This window comes from Acomys russatus, unplaced genomic scaffold (genome assembly GCF_903995435.1).
Source record: "Acomys russatus unplaced genomic scaffold, mAcoRus1.1, whole genome shotgun sequence".
Lineage (NCBI taxonomy): Eukaryota > Metazoa > Chordata > Mammalia > Rodentia > Muridae > Acomys > Acomys russatus.
In genome coordinates, this window is record NW_026131669.1 from 26,144 (window position 1) to 41,635 (window position 15,492).

At 44.5% G+C, this 15,492-nt stretch overlaps 1 pseudogene; it reads left to right on the forward strand.

Moving 5' to 3' along the window:
* Positions 1–1,411: 1,411 nt before the first annotated feature.
* On the forward strand, positions 1,412–14,988 carry LOC127186376 (vomeronasal type-2 receptor 26-like; annotated as a pseudogene).
* Positions 14,989–15,492: the final 504 nt, after the last annotated feature.

Genomic DNA, 15,492 nt, shown 5'->3' on the forward strand with positions numbered 1-15,492 from the left:
CTCCTCCTGTTTCTGCCTCCGGAGTGCTGGGATCTAAGTGTGCTCCCACATATGGAAAATTGTATAGTGGACATGGATGAATTGTACACTATGTGAATTACTGCTCAATAAAACTAGTGTGAAATGAATTGTCAATGTATTACATAACGTTCCTAATATTCTTCTATCTGAGAAAAGGCCAAACACTTTAAAGTGAATTCTAAATAAGTGTAGTGTGGTATACGAGTGAGCTGGAATTATTACTGACGTATCTATATCCCTGCAGTTTATGTTTATTGATTCATACATTGGTGTGTTTGTGGGTGTTCCCTCCGTGTCCTGTGTCTGTGTCTTTGGACATGGACATGCCACAGCACATATTTGGAGGTCAGAGGGAGGTTCAGAAGTCAGTTCTCGTCTCAAGTCATGGACGTGAGGATTGAGTTGGGGTCTTTTTGCATAGCGGGATTATGTTATGAAATTATACTTATCATTTGGAATAACAAAGTCTGGAATTTGCCTTCTTATATAAAATTACTCTACTGTGTATGTATGAACTGTGTGTGTGTGTGTGTGTGTGTGTGTGTGTGTGTGTGTGTGTTGATGCATAGCTTCTATGTGGAGTCAGGGGACAACTTTGTGGAGTTTTTTCTCTTCTTCTGTGCTTGTATGTGTTCATGATATCAAACAGAAGGACGTCAAGCTGGTGTATCAATTGAATCTACCTGGAGAGCCATCCTGCCAGGCTTGGTATTTGTTCTCCAATACAGATAAAAGTCTCAGTAGCCTGGGAAGAAGAGGGCATGACTCCAGGATGACAGGGGCATTGGTTGTTTTCTGCAGTTTGGGTTTTTGTATGTCCAAAACTCCATCATAAAACATTTCAGAATCTTTTCTAAGGAACTGCAACGACCACTAAGAACATGGGCTGGGTGGATCAAACTATGCAAGAACGTGGGCAGGACAATGCGGGGCTGTAGTGATTGACCTACATGCTAAAATATTTTCCTTTCAGCTACTGGACATGTTGCTCCCTGTCCCCACCTGGGGCCACTCTACAGATCAGTGCCCTGAGCACCCTGGGCACAGCTGCTCCTTCCCTTGCAGGCCCCTTAGGAGACAGCCGTGCCCATTGTCGCTCTCCCTATAGTCGCAGATGATGCCAAGATCTGTATCCCTGGATGCAGAGAGGCTAGGAACCCTCAGGAGAAGGCATACAACTTCTAATGGCTCTGGGGTTTTGTGGCCACCTAGTCCACCCACCTTTTAGGGAGCAATAATCTCCACACAGCCTGTGGACATAGAATTCCCAGTGTGGCCTTAATCTCAGGGACTCAATCAATGGCTATATTCCAGATAAAAGCCCCCTTCACTGTTTGCCACTGCCCCATATGGGGCTGTCCTGCTCTTGGCAGTATGGCTCTCAGCAGGCATGTGGCTGTGTACCCTCCTTTCTCTTGTCTTGTCTGTGTCTCTGGGTCTGCCCTTCCTGGACCGAGAGCCTGGCTGTTGCCAAGGCAGAGCCCTCGCTTGACCGTCCTGGAGATGTCACGGTGGGGGGGCAGTTTTCTCCATCTTTCACTTCTCTAATGGCACCATGTGTGATTTCAGTGCCCCACCGGCTGGGCTGCAGGCTTCAAGGTAAGTCCCTTGTTGTGGGGGCAGGAGTCTCTGAAAGCCAGAAGCAGCTTGAAAGTTGTGTGAATCCTTGGAGAAGGGTTGATTCTCAGAATCCCAGCTAGATGGCACACCCATTTTCTGTGTAGAAAGGTAATAGCTCTGTAGCTCTCCTTTTACACTGTCTCTCTCCCTCTATCTTTCTTGTTTCTACCATAGGCTGCTCCTGCACTGGCTGTAGTGTGTGTGCTCCTCAGCTCAGTGGATTCTTGAGTTTTGTGTGTGCTTGCTACTCAAAAGGACGTCTAGGCAGGTGTGTGTGCTGAATGCCTAAATGTGTAATTAGTACGTTGTTTGTCAGTCCTCAGGCCGATGGTTCTTCTCCAGTGTATTTCTTTTGCTCTTATTTGTCATGAGGTTCATGTTGCCTCAATTTTCTAGGTAATCAGTGCTGACCTTGAAGTTCTGATCTTCCTTCCTCCACCTTCTAGGTCCTGTGACTATAGACATGTACTTCCACAAGTTGGCTTATGAGGCTCAAAGTCCATGAACTGAGCCATAGCTAAAGCTTCCTTTGCCCATTCTTGTCCCAGATTTTCTAACTACTGTTGCACACAGTAGTTCCCAACTCAGCCTTATGGTTTGTATTATTATTTTTAAAATCTTAATATCCTTTTTTTAATTGTTGCTGTGGCTGAGCACGGCCATTCCCATACCATAAGGGAAAACTACATGCACAACGAAGACAACAGACACACAGACACAGACACACAGAAACACATACACCCAGACTTAAAGACACACACACACAGCTCGACACAGACACAGACACACAGGCACACGTCCCACACACAGACATACACAGAAACACACTGACACAGACACACACACACATGCACCCAGACACACGCCACACAATCACACACACTCATGCCAACACTAAACGTGTTTGAAGTCGATACCAGAGGTCCAAATCTGGCTTACATATGTGTGCATGCCCATACACAAGTAAAAGAAGTTCAAAGTCATTCTCAGCTCTCTAGTGAGTGGAGGTTATACTAGCTGATGTGAAATCTTTTCCTCATCTAAAGTCAAATGTACTCTCAGCATTAACATATTTAACATTTAATTGAAGCATACAACTTCAGTTGGGTATGGTGGCATGTGCCTTTCTATTCTAGGTTCAGGACCCAGGGAGGCAGGTGGATCTCTGTGCCTTCCAGGCTAGGTAGCAATACAGAGGGAGACCCTGTCTCACCCTCCACATATATATTTTGCTTTCTTTACTCCATTGTATGCCTCCCATATGCACCCCTTTCAAATTCATTGGCCTTTTCTTTAATTATTGTTGCTGCATAAATGTTCCAATGAATATATGAAAATGTCTAAAGGTGACATTTTGCACAATCTTGGTGTTGACTGTACGCATATGCGTTAAAATGTATTAGATTTGTTCTTTGACAATTTTATATATTTATATAGTATATTTAGTTTATTCTATTCTCCTATCCTCTCTTATTTTCCTTCCAAACCTGTCATTTCCTATTCCTCTCTGCAGTCCCTTTCTGAAATTGATGCCTTTTGGTTTTGTACCATTGATAGAAATCACGGTCATCTGTGTGGCTTCTGGTTTGGACCTGTCCACTGGAGCTTGGCCAGTTCAATATGTAGGTGCATAGAGAGAAAATGACAGCCTTCATACCACCAAATACATCAGTTGCCACAAGTTCAGCAGGGAGGAGTAGTGTCCCATGTGGAATTGCCCCACCCATGATTGGCTGTTGAAAGGCTTCAGGCTTGTGCAGTCCCAATGCCGGCAGCTGAGCTGCTGGTGAGATCATGTGTGCAGTGTTCTCAGTTCATGTCCAAGACCATATTTTAAATCCCTTCCCTCTATCCTCTGACTTTCCGAATCAATGTTAGGTACAAATAACTGTATCCTACCATATTATTCAATCGGTTTATTTTCCTTCTTTCCTTGAGATAAGGTCTCCTGTGGTAGCTCTGGCTGCCTGGAACTAGCTATGTAAGACGATGCTCTGGTCTCTGACTCACAGAGTCTCTGTCTCTTGACAGCTGACAATAAACATGTGTGCCATCAAACCCAGCTTATGCACTAGATCTTCAAATATTCCCTTGTCTAGAAACATTTCCCTTGATTATCTTCTGCACATCCCTTGTGGACTCCCTTGGACTGTTCTGAGGCCCTTGCTCCTATGCACATCTGTGCACAAGTATCTGTGCAGAAGTGTGTTTATACTTGAATCACAGAGTTTATTCTTGTTGCATTTACCGCATAATGAGTGATAAATGTGGTCTCTCTTTCCCTCAGTGTCTCCAACTGGGGCTAACAAGGGTGGCCAGAGTTTTGTGTTTGCCATATGAGGAGATTAATAGGAGTGCTCACTTGTTGCCCAATGTGGACCCTGGGCTTCTCCATTCGAAACTCTGGGGACTCAGTGCATGGAGCCCTCCATGAAACGATGAGCTTTCTCACAGGGCAGGATGGATCCCATCCCCAACTACGTGTGTCAGCATGGCTCTCCTCAGGCCGCCTTGGTTGGGGACACACGTCATCGCTGTCTGTGTCCATGGCCAGACTTCTGGGACTGTACAAGTTTCCTCAGGTGAGTTGCTCATAGCCTTATTCCTTCAGAGTGCAGTGCCATCCCTTAGTGAGGATGTGAAATTGATGGTGATGGTCACAGTAGTGCGGAGCTTCACTGTGGTGCCAGGTACCCTGAAATGTTCTCCTTTCCAACCTGGTTCTCTTCTCCATGTCTGCATAGTTTAGAGAGAACTATAGTCCCCTGCATTGACAAGGAAACTTAAGATTAATACAAAATTCAAACCTATTTTCTAAAAATTTACTTATTTTTATCTTATATATGAATCTTTTTGTACACACACACACACACACACGTTTTTACCAAGTATCTATTGAAATCAGAAAAAGATATTGGAGCTGCAGTTACTGATGTGTTTTATCTGCTATTTGTGTGCTGCAAATTGAACTCAGGATCTCTAAAATAGTAGCAAATATCCACCTATCTTGGCCCATGAGTTTTGCTATGCAGTAGGGAATCACACAAATGTGTCTAGCTTCAGGTCCAGGAAGGCCTCTTCTGGCCTCCTCCCACACCTGTGGCACAAAGTCACAAAGAGATATACACACATATGAGTTTGCTGTATGCAGTCTTCATGGAGCTGAGGTGACAGGTTTAAAGGGGTCACCAAGTTGTTACATACATACGTGGATCTGAGTTCCTATACTTTTGGTTTTGTCGCAAGTGCTTTTAGCCTTGAGGCGTCTCTCTTTCTTCTCACATTTAGGTATATTTAAAGCAGTAGAAAATCCATATTTCTACTCTGTACATAATGACACAGCCAAAGCCAATCTTCATTTTTGTTTTTAAAGTATGTGTGTGTGTTTGTGTATGTATGTATGTGTGTGTGTGTGTATTGAAGCAGGGTTTCTCCTTGTAACCCAGGCTGCTCTAGAACTCTTGATCCTTTATCCTCAGATTCCTGAGTGCTGTGCACTATCATGTCCAGAACAAAAACTTGATGTTTATAAACTATGTCACGAATTTTTCTTTTTCATCTTGTAGGGCTGCAAGAGAAACCTTAGTTAAATTTGAATTCCAGGGTGTGGAGAAATGACTCAGAGGTTAAGCAAACTGGTGGCTTCTTGCAGAGGACATAAGTTGGATTCCCACTACAGATGTGGAGTCTCACAATGATCTTAAACAACATTTCTATCAATGGGACTTCCATTTCTGTCCTTCATGGGCAGGAGACATACATGTAGTGCACAGTCATACATGCAGGCAGAACATTTATTCTTGGAAAATAATAAAAATTTGAGTTAAAAAGAAACAATCTTTTTAGACTAAGTTTGTCCAAATATTTCTATTAAAATATGATTTGTTTTCAATTAGTTATGTGTGTTTCGTTGGACAAACTTCTATAAAACATCATTGTTTGTCTACAATCCAAATGTAATCTTAATTTTTAATCTTTAATATAATGTCTCTTCTGGCAGTACCACCTGTTTGAGATGGAGTCAGCCATATCCCTCCCCATGAACCAACTAGATGCTAGGGCCTTTGTGTAAAGACAGAATAATGTGTAATACCTTGTGGTGGCTGGAGAAGTTTTGTACTAATACCCTGAGGCAGAGAGCCACAGCCTGTGTTGGTAAAACCAAAATAATGTCAGCAGCAACAACAACCTCCCACAGACATAGAACACCAACATTTACATCTTTATAAACTCATTTTTCCTGAGTGGATTGTGCTATCTATTCCTGGAAAAATTGAGAAATTTGACTCTCATTTCTCTCAGACTTGGGAAAGCATACAATGCTGGTTTGATAAGAGCCCATAGCTTATTGGTTCTTACTGGGGGACATCAAGATGGTTTATTGTGTAAAAATTCTTCATACCAAGCTTGATGACTTGATGACTTCAGTTTGTGCTTCTGGAACCCACATGATGGAAGAAAACCAGCCCTCTCAATTTATCTTCTTGCCTCTACATGTGCATCATCACAGACGGACAGATGGATGGACAGAAAGACAGACGCACTCGTGCACACACTTACACGTGAAATATCTAAAGCACAACCTTACATCGGTGGCAAAACAGTCAGACTAAGCCTAGCTGCAGTGCAGGAAGAAATATGAGGGGCAGGGCGCTGGGCAGAACCCGAGAAGGGAACAGGGGAAGCTATGCCACAGGACTGTCTGGGATGATCACTAGTGAGGGGGTGTACAGATGCTTGGCAGAACCAGCAGACTTCCCAAAATGTCATCTCAAGCCTTAATCAAATTACCTTTAGGTTTTAATAGACATTAATATATGTGTGTATATGTCTTTGTGACTATGTGCCACAGGTGTGGGAGGAAGCCAGAAGAGGCCTTCCTGGGCCTGAAGCTAGAGGCATTTATCTGGTTCCCATCACATGATGTTGGTGTTGGGAATCAATTATGGGTCTCCTGCTAGAACTAGAAGGATTCTGATTGGCTGGCCTTCTAGTTCCCTCACTCCTTCCTATATTTCAATCAGACCATTAGATTTCACTTAGTGTTGGCTGTCACCTACTGTCACGTTCCCTGGCTCTTCCTTGACAGATCAGTTACTCATCTTCACTGCCCAGCCTGAGTGACAAGATCCAGTTCCCATCCTTCCTTAGGACGCTGACTAGTGACCTTATATCCTCCCGTGCAGTTACCCAGCTGATAATTCATTTCCAGTGGTCTTGGGTGATCGTTCTGGCCAATGATGATGAGTTTGGGCAGCAGGCCAGCTCTCTGGCCACTGAGGTGCTGAGCCCAGCTGGTGTGTGCATTGAGTTCCACCTCTATGTCCCTTCTGATCAGTCCTTTGGGAAGATTGAAGAGACTGTCCAGAAGATGCAGAAATGCACCGCCAAGGTTGTTCTGATTTTCTTAAGCAACTCGAATTTTGAGTCCATCTTGTACGGTTTACTGGGTACAAATGTCTCAGGCCATGTGTGGGTCAGCACGGACACTCTGCACATGGCTCTCGCTCTGACTGTTCCAGGCATTTCCCAGGTCTTGCAAGGCACATTTGGCCTTCTGTATCACAGCAGCAGGGCAATTGGCTTCCCTGAATTCCTTGCTCAGCTGCGCCCTAGCCAGACCCCTGAAGACATGTTTATAAAGAAGTTCTGGGAGTTCACCTTTGATTGTTCATGGCCTCAGCAGAACAGCACAGTGACAGAGGGAGTTCATTTCTGCTCCGGGAATGAGAGTCTGAAACACAAGCGGCATCCTTTCCAAGAACTGAGTAAAATCGATGCTGCCTACACAGCTGTCTACAGCATTGCCCATGTCCTGCATGATGTTTTCCTGTGGGCACCAGAAAAGGAAATGTATGGACTCCCAGGACTTCCATCCCTGGCAGGTGAGAGAAGACATGAGCAGATGTGTGGGATTTAGTGATAGCCAAACACAAGATGTATGTTTTTACTAAGCTACAGTGCTGTAGCAGACTGTATACTAAAGCTGTGCCATCTCATCCTTGTTACTGAGATGGATCTGAGAAGCAGCCTTGGACATGTGGTCCATGTTTATGTATGATCTCAGAGGAGTCCATTCCCTGTCGTGTTGATTGACATAGCACATTCAGTTTGTTTGTAAAACTGATATTTCAGAGAAGTGTTCCAGGTTTGAGCTTTCATAAACAGAGGACATTTTTTAGCATATGCATTCTTCAAATCCAAAATTCAAAGGGACATTTGGTGCACGGGTGTGGACACATGTGTGTAGGCGTACTGACACAGATGGGTCCAGTGTTCCCATATGTGTACATCCATGTGGTAAGGTCTGAGGATGATGTGAGATATTACCTTTCAGTTACTTTTCTACCTTATTATTTGGAGCATGACCTCTCACTTAACCATAGAACATGTTTGTGTGGCTAGTGTTCCTAGCCAGCCTGCTCTGGACATCTCTTGTCTCCATCTCTGAGGATGTAATTACCAAAAGGCTTCTTTAATACCTGGCATTTAGGTGTTTTGTAGATATTTGAAATCCCAACATCATGTTTGTATGGCAAAAGCTTTAATCTCTGAGCCAGTATTCATGTCCTCACCTAGTTTTCTATTTTAAAATAGAGCATTTCATACATTTACATAATAAATATAGGTTATTTTGTTCTGTTTGTCTGTCTAACTATCTGTCTGTCTGTCTGTCTAACTGTCTATCATCTATCTTCAAGCTTCTCTAATATCCAGGCAGCATAAGCCCACATCTGCAAGAACCTTCTGAGAATCACTTTGCTCATTATTGAGATAAAGTGGAGGTGGTGGCTAAGAGGGGGTACATTTTCATACCCATCGTTCAGCTTCCCTGTGTGCTTGGTGAGGATTCATGTGGTTTTGGACCAGTAGAACAGTTATAGTTCTTGGCATTTCGGCTGAGTTTGCCTAATTATGATTTACAGGAGGCTGGGCTTGGTGACTCTTGTCTATCATCTTAGCACACAGGAACTTGAGGCCATAGAATCTTGAGTTCAAGGCCAACCTATAGTACAAAGCAAGAACCTGTCCAAAAAATATCATATGTGAGGGTGGCAATGTCTGCTTCTGGCCTATGATGAAGATATAAGGTAGATGAAAGAGTGAGGAGTGTGTGAAGGAAAATGAGAGGCGGAGAGGTTGAAATACCAGAGTTGCAGAGAAGAGGACAAGAAACCTCTCCACGGGAAGACAGCGTTGTTGATGTCAAAGACAGCCTTTATGAGCACCATAGAATTGAGACAAATAAGAAGAGTCATATGGATGTGAGTGAAGATGTGTGACAGAGTGGTCTGAGTGATTGGGAGGCCTCAGTGGGCTGGGTCCAGTCTGTGGAAGATATAAGTGTTTGGCATCTAAAGAGTGTGGTGGGATGGAAGGCTGTGCAGAATAGTGCACAGCCAAATGAGACCCTAGAGCCAGCACCACATTGAGATGTTTCTGGGTTTAATTTTAAGGGTGGCGAGATTATTCAGTGGGTAAAGGCACTTGTCCCCAAGCTTAAGAGCAATTCCTGAGTCCCTCATGGCAGGAGCAGGAGAAAATATTCCTGAGAGTTACTCTCTGAATTTTGCAATGTGAATGAGATGTACACACACACACACACACACACACACACACACACACACACACACACACACACACACACAGTATATTATATTTAAAAATCTCAGTATAAATATTATGAAGTGTTATTGAATTAAACCTAGAATTTTTTTATTTCTGAAAATATCACAGTTCCTTGAACCCCATTACAACTACTGAAGCCATATTTTGATGGAAGTTGCTCAGTATCACTGCAGAGGCCATATAGAGAAGACCTAGGACAGTCCCAGCCCAGTCCACAATATCTTCTTTTCTTCCTCAGCTGCTTCATGCCCTCAGAAAGGTGCACTTCAAGACTCCTGATGGAAGTGAGATTATGTTTGATGACAATGGAGATTTGGTGACAACGTTTGACATTTTCCATGGGCAGAAGACCCCTGAGGGTGTATTCCATTTGGTCAACGTAGGCACGATAGACCCTCAGGCTTCTTCTGAGAACAAAATGATGGTCCATTTGAAGGAAGATCTCCACGTGAGTTGCCTGAATGCAGAGCTGACTCTTGTCCTAGAGTGTTAAATTCTCTGGGGAATTCCAAGTTCAGGGTTCCTCATCCCTCCTTGGTCATGAAGGGGACGTGGCTCTGGATTGGGCCAGTCAGTCATAAGCGATGATGTTCTTTATCTAATAAGAGACCTTTCTCTGAATGATACTGACTGAGCAGAAAAATAAATACATCAGAGCTGCTGTTGGAGAGATGGCTCATTGGTTAGTGTTTGCTACACAAGCACAAAATCTAGGCTGTGGTCCTCCAGAACATGTGTACATGCTGAGTGGGCAGGGTGGTACCTGTAATTTCATTCTTGCATGGTGGATACAAGGAATAGCAAAGGAAGCCAGTTAGTAATAGTAACCATATCAGCGAATTCTGGGTGTTTACTTTGAGCGTCTACTTCAATGTGCATAGTGGAAAAGTAAAGAACGACGATTTGCAACATTAACACTGGTCTCACATGCACTTGTCCACACATTCTCATCATCCCACGTAGATGTTTTGAGGCACATACACATACTTACACCACACAAACTGAAAAATGGGGAAAAAGAACATACCGGCCTCTGCAAACAGAATCAGAAATGGCACCTGGAGATATTTTGAGAGTGTTTTCATTTTCTGCTCTTTGAAGAGGAAGATAGTGACACACTGAGCTAAACGTCTTCCCATGTACCATCTGTGAGGTTTAATCAGAAGAATCTGCTTACGTAATGTTTTAGATTTCCCCGGCCATGGCAAATTTCCAAGGAACAGTGTGAAGTGAGGAAATGTTTTTATTGACTTGTGGTTTTAGAGTTTTGAGGTCAGGATGATCCATTGCTTTGGTTGTGTGAGCTTGAGGTCATATGTCATGGCAGAAGCCATGTGTGGTGGAAGAGGTTTCCCAACTCCTGGTGACCATGAACTGGAGATATGCGGTTCCAGATAGATATGGTAGGAGAGCAAGTTATACCTTACCAGTGCACTGGCACCAAACCCACTTCTTCCAATTAGGGTTCACTTTTATTTCCAACATCGACAGTAGTTCTTCAGGTCATGAATCCAGTGAGAAATTAATGTATTGACTAGGTCAGATGCCTCAAGATCCCATCATTCTTCAAAAAACCCAGCATCTGGTGACTAGTAGTCCAACACACAAGACTTTGGAAACCTGTGATGCTCACATCCTGATGATTATTAACAAAATGATTGGCTGTTTTGAGATAGGCATGCCTATGTGTGCTGTCTTGTGCATAGAAACGTCTCAGCTTCCTGTCATATGCCAGTCGAGAAGAGTCCCATCTGATACCACTTTGTCTTACTTTGTTCTGGTGGCATCTCTAGTCAGTGGTCAGCTTAAGCCTTTCAACAAGAGGAGTTTCCCTTTCATGTGTTACTCAAAGAACAAAGGACACATGCTAAGTGGTCAGAGGGTTCTCATGAAAGGCCTTTTATTGGCTTGATCTGGGAGGATTTCTCACCTCTTCTGTTGTGGCAGAGATCTCAGCACCACACACTTCCCTCTTCATAACCCTTGCCTGTTGGTGGAGCCGTTTAAAGAGGGACTGGGACAGCTTGGTGATGGTGGTGCACACCTTTAATCTCAGCATTCTGAAGGTAGAGGCAGGAAGATTTGTTTGTGTACTTGGCCAACGTGTTTTACAGAGCAAGTTCTGGGGAGGCTATGGGGAGAGAGAGAGAGAGAGAGGAGAGAGAGAGAGAGAGAGAGAGAGAGAGAGAGAGAGAGACAGACAGACAGACAGACAACAGACAGACAGAGACAGAGAGAGACAGAGACAGAGAGACAGTGACAGAGATGGAGAGAGACACAGACACACACAGAGAAAATAGAGAGAGATAGATAGAGAGACAGACAGACAGAGACAGAGAGACAGAGACAGAGAGAGACAGATACACACACAGAGATAGATAGATAGATAGATAGATAGATAGATATAGATAGATAGAAAGTTAGTTGATGGAGTCAATATGTACAGTTTAGCCATACTATCCATTACTTTTATAGTTTAAGCAAAAAAACAGGATAGCCAAACTGAAAATCTCAACAGCTGCACTAAAGAGGGAAACTGGGAAAAAGAAGAGTGAGAGCATTTTATTCTGAGTTAGACATGCAGTCCTGCAAGCAACCACAGGTCTGTAGAAGTCTTCAGAGAAAGAGAGAAAGGTAACAAGGGAAGCATGCCCAAGCTGTGGAGTCCATGCAAAAGAAAGAAAAAGAGATAATAAGAAGATAAAGGAAAAATGCTGTTTTTCTGAGTCACTGAGGCAAGCAGGCTGCCATGACAGAAGGGCATGTGCTTCTCTAATGTCTCACAATACATGTCAGTCTTTCTCAATTTTTATTATGCACATTTGGAAGTTTTACTGGCATATATCTTTATGTATTGTGTCGTGTGTGCCTGTGGTGGTGAGAAGAGGGAATTGGACCCTCTGGAATGGAGTTACAGTGTGAGGTGCTATGTGGGTTCTGGGGATTGAACCCTGCTTCTCTGGAAGAGCAAGCAGCCTGTATCCTGCTTGCTGGACTATTTCCAGTTGCAATACTTTCAACTGTTGATGTAGGAACCCAGAGAGCCTGGAGAGATAACACATCACACTGCTTAGCTAAATTTTTGAAGCCCTTAGCTAAGTAAGCTCGGTGTAGCCCTTCTTATATTACATATAATGGTACCTGTTCCATGTGACTCCTCTTGGAGAGACTTATATTCTGAAAGATGACCAATGTAGTGAGCTGAGAGGAACCTGTTGTGTTGTCAGAGTTACGTCAAGCATCTGTATCCCTAGAGATTCACCGGTGACACTATGTTCACTGTTACCAGGTGCCCACCTCAAACTGCAGTGAAAGCTGCCTTCCAGGGTTTAGCCAAGTTTCCCGTCCGGGAGCCCCCCACTGCTGTTTTGATTGCAGTCCCTGCCCCGAGGGACACTTTGCAGACCAAAGAGGTAAGGGCACGAGGAGCTGGAATCTGAGGGGTCCACAGGGCACTGTGAGCCTCCTTGTGTATTTCTCCATTGTGTTAGTCACTGTTCTCCTGCTGGGAAGGGACACCATGAGCAAGTCTGCTTTTGAGAAAAGCATTGAACTGTGGCCTTACTTAGAGTTTCAGGGGATGAGTCCATGAACCTCATGGCAGGATGGATGGTGGCAGGCACGCTGGAAGGCATGGTGCCCCAGCAGTAACTGAGAACTTATATTGTGCTCCACAGGCAGCAGGCAGGACAGTGGAGATTGGGCCTGGTGTGGGATTTTTGAACTCTCAATGGCTACTCACAGTGACCCACTTCCTCCTATAAGACTACACTTCCCAATCCATCCCGACAGTCCACCAACTAGGGATCAAACATTCAAATATGTGAATCTATGGGGACCATTCTCATTCTAACCCCCCCACCCTCGTGCTGAGATGTTGCAGTCTGTGCTTCCCTGTGGACTTCAGGTGGGAACACCATTGAGAAAGCTAGTCTTACAATTGTTTTTAGGTAAGTGCTTTATTGAGACAGAGAAGTGAATAAACCATATTTTCACATCCTAATGAATTGTCTCTTCACACACACTGCACATCCCTTGTCCCCTGATGAAGAAAGACATTGTCATCAGATAATGGTGGTTCAGGAATTTAGTCCTAGCATTAAGAGGCAGAGGCAGGCTATGTCTTTGAATTTGAAACCAACCTGGTCTACAGAATGAGGTTACACTTTGGGACTTCTCTTGAAAATGAAAAAAAAAAAAAAAAAAAAAAGGAAAGATGGAAAGAAAGGAGAGAAACAATAGATACCCACAAGCTTCTCCAGGTGTCATATAAACACCCTGACTTTCATTGACACTGACAAATTTCAGTTGCTGTTTAAACCTCCTGTAACTGGAGCTGCATGGTGGGTGTCTTTTTTGTGACTTCTTTCTTTCTCTGTATGAAAAGTGTTCACCGCAGAGGTTGAGTGTGAACAGACCATCCCATTCCAGGCTGGTTGAACTACAGAGCTTACTGCTTTACTCTGCTGAAAGCTGGAAATGTAAAGTCAAGTTGGCCTGAGGGTTGGTGTTGTGTGAGGACTCATGATTGCACTGTCAGAGCCCTCCTCTGTGTGCTCTCATTACAAACCCTGTGTGTGTGTGTGTGTGTGTGTGTGTGTGTATTTCTTTAGGTTTGTTGTTTGATTTTGAGACATGGTATACAATGCAGCTCAGGCTGGCTTAGGGCTTAGTATTTTGGCCATGCAGACCTGGAACTGGTAGAATTCCACCTGCCTCTTTCTCTCAATTGCTGAGATTAAGTGATGTTCAGCCACACCCAGCTCCAACTCCCTGTTCTGTGTCTGTCTCCCATAGACATGAAGAGATGTCTTCAGTGCCCCAAGGAGCAGTACTCAAGCCACACCAGAGACCGTTGCCTGCCCAGGACAGAGATCTTCCTGGCCTTTGAGGAACCTCTGGGATTCATACTGGCTCTGGTGTCAATCTTCTGTGTGGTATGGCTGTCCTGGTCCTTGGAGTGTTCCTGAAGCACGGGACACACCTGTGGTGAGGGCCAACAACAGAGCTCTCAGCTACTTACTCTCTGATCTCTCTTTCCCCTGTGCCCTGTGTGCCTTGCTGTTCCTAGGCCGACCCAGTGTCACCACATGCCTCCTCCGTCAGACCACCTTTGCCGTGGTGTTCACGGTGGCTGTCTCCTCTGTTCTGGCCAAGACTGTCACAGTGGTCCTGGCCTTCAGGGTCACCAGGCCAGGGGGCAGGATCCGGGTATGCCTGAGCCCTGGTGCTTCCTCCTCAGTGGTCCTCATTGCTTCCTTAATTCAGGTTGTTCTTTGTGGGGTCTGGTTGGCCACCTCCCCACCATTCCCACACAAGGATATGGTCTCGGAACCCCAACACATTGTCATCCAGTGCCAGGAGGGTTCTGGCACCATCTTCTTCTGTGTGCTTGGCTACTTGGGTTTCCTGGCAGGGGGTACCTTCTCTGTGGCTTTTCTGGCCAGGGCCCTGCCAGATGTCTTCAATGAGACTAAGTATCTCACCTTTAGCATGCTGCTGTTCTGCAGTGTCTGGACAGCCTTCCTGCCCCTGTACCACAGTGCCCGGGGCAAGTCCACTGTGGCTGTAGAGATCTTCTCCATCCTGGCTTCCACTGCTGGGCTTCTGGGTGGCATCTTTATCCCCAAGTGCTACATCATTTTGCTGAAGCCTGAGAAGAACACCCCTGCCTGGCTAAAGCAAGGCCACCAGGCACAGCAGTGTAAGCAGTGTTAGACACTCCAGAGAAGGTGTCTCTCCAGGTCCTCACACCACAAACCTTCATGGTCTCATCCGCAGGGGGAATCACCATAACTAACTGCATGGTTTTGTCTCACTGGTTCTGTGCAGATACAAAGGTAAAAGACAGATGACGATCGTTGTGAGATACTGAGAGGAAAACATTAATGACTGTTTGTCTTAGAGTGAATATACAGAGAGTTACTGAATTAACATTAACAGAATTATGACAGGTTGACTGGAGGAGTTAGGAAGATGGCTCGATGTGGAAATGTGCTTGACTAGTAGAATTTGATACCTGAGACTCACATGTTGGTGGTGGTGAAATGACATCACCAATTGTCTCTGACCTCTTGCTAACCACAGGGCAACCTCCACATGGAGACTCACAAAACATAAATGCCAAGGTTTGAGAAGGGTGATGAGGTAAAAACGATGATGTCAGGGTTTGAGAGGTATATTATTGATCTTTTTTTTTTTGGTTTTGACAGGAGCAGTACT